This window comes from Sander lucioperca, chromosome 8 (assembly GCF_008315115.2).
Source record: "Sander lucioperca isolate FBNREF2018 chromosome 8, SLUC_FBN_1.2, whole genome shotgun sequence".
NCBI classification, from domain to species: Eukaryota; Metazoa; Chordata; class Actinopteri; order Perciformes; family Percidae; genus Sander; species Sander lucioperca.
The window spans coordinates 41,803,848-41,805,672 of record NC_050180.1 but is presented as its reverse complement, the minus strand read 5'-3'; the positions used below and the strand labels follow the sequence as shown (position 1 = coordinate 41,805,672).

The following is a 1,825-nucleotide window of genomic DNA, read 5'->3' as shown; positions in this document are numbered from 1 at the left end:
CTGGTCCTACCAGAATCTGGTACACTAGCCTGGTCCTACCAGACTCTGGTACACTAGCCTGGTCCTACCAGAATCTGGTACACTAGCCTGGTCCTACCAGACTCTGGTCCATTAGCCTGGTCCTACCAGACTCTGGTCCATTAGCCTGGTCCTACCAGACTCTAGTTCATTAGCCTGGTCCTACCAGACTCTAGTTCATTAGCCTGGTCCTACCAGACTCTGGTCCATTAGCATGGTCCTACCAGACTCTAGTTCATTAGCCTGGTCCTACCAGACTCTGGTCCATTTCATTTGTAGTCTGGCCACTCTCCATTGACAAGTGTTAACTTCCTTGAAGTGGGGTACTCTGTTGAAACTATTGGATCTGCTGAGAGCGCAGATCTGCCTTAACCAATCACTAATGTTTGGTCGTGATGTCGGCTTAGCATCGCTAGCGTTCGCCTTAGCCAAGTCCTTCACCACTAACGGAGCGAGCTGGAAAATCAAACTTTTCCCAAACCCCGTGGGGAGGAGTCCCACGACATCATGGCCACCAACACAACTCAGCAAAGATTGTTCTTGCTTGGGCTTTAACTTCCGGATATTCGGCAGCGTTGCCACAACGGACCGCATCTTTCTCCGCCACCATTACGGAACTACAACTCAAACTAGCGCACGTCACAACCTCAACTTCATCGTTCTCAGCCACTCTCTCTTTTCGCTGATTGAACCGCCAAATATTTGGCTGGAGAAAACCCAAAAATATACTGCAAACCCAGACGGAGTACTGAAGGAAAATGAAAATTGAGCGGAAGTACGTAGGAGGGCGGAGCCAGGCTACAGCTTCCAGGTATAAATGTGGAACTGTGTGAATGTGATCAGGTCGTCGTTGCAAATGAGAAATTATTCTCAATCGACTTACCTGGATGAATACAGGTAAAAAACAAACAAACACATACATATACTTTTCTTAAAATATCCTAGTTCGTGGATAAATGTTACTTCATATGAATTGACTTGCCAGATACCCAAGTACTCAATCCATCAAAACTGAAATATTTTGTTCCGATTCTTTCATGGACTCTCTATGGGCTTCTCCCTTGACTGTATGCCTCCACGTCTCCCTGATTGCCTGCGAGCTTCTACTGACTATACGGTACGACAGAAAGTTGCGTGGTTATGACCCAATCGTTAGCCTATTTTTACAAAAACGTCTGCTACGGAGCCATAACGTGAGGTACAAGGTAATGGAGCCTTTTATACATTGTCGTGTTTCTTTAGAAATAAACAATGGACAAATAGAGTCTTTAAACACTTCAGATGTAAAGTTATTCTCTGTCAAAGTGACGTCAAAATGAATGGCAGTCAATGGGATGCTAACGGGAGGTGATGGCTTGGTAGAATCAAAATAGCACCATAGGAGGTACGCGTTTCAGAAGCTCGCTTACCCCCTTGGTTCACACCCTCTCGGTGTTTTGCTCCCAACGTGTCTGCTGTTAAATAAATATGTTCTCATGTGTCATGTGACTCCTAAACTGTCCCGTGTCACACACGTGTTTCAGGAATCGATGACGATTGTCTGCGTTTTTTTTTAAAAATACAACGAGGGACGATGTGATCTGTGGTCCCATTTAATAAACCAAACATATGGACAAAATGAGCGCTCTCATTTGGTCAGTGAATGAAGAAAGGTTTGGTAGGAAACTATAGGATCAACTTTGGTTCAACTTTTCCTCTCTCTTCCTGATCAGGTGTCCCCACGGCAACCAGAAGGACCCTGATGCGTCCGTCTCCTCCACAGCATCCGACACGCTGCCGTTTGATGGGCGAACGCACACACACATGT

At 45.8% G+C, this 1,825-nt stretch overlaps 1 protein-coding gene across 2 annotated transcripts in view; it reads right to left on the bottom strand.

Annotated features, from left to right (window-relative positions):
- Positions 1-1,574: 1,574 nt before the first annotated feature.
- enox1 (ecto-NOX disulfide-thiol exchanger 1) overlaps positions 1,575-1,825 on the bottom strand; it is a 100,594-nt gene continuing 100,343 nt past the window's right edge. For both annotated transcript variants that reach the window (XM_036004424.1, XM_031306582.2), the window contains one exon: positions 1,575-1,825. This exon is cut by the window's right edge and continues 192 nt beyond it. The gene's annotated coding sequence lies outside the window, so the exon portion shown is untranslated.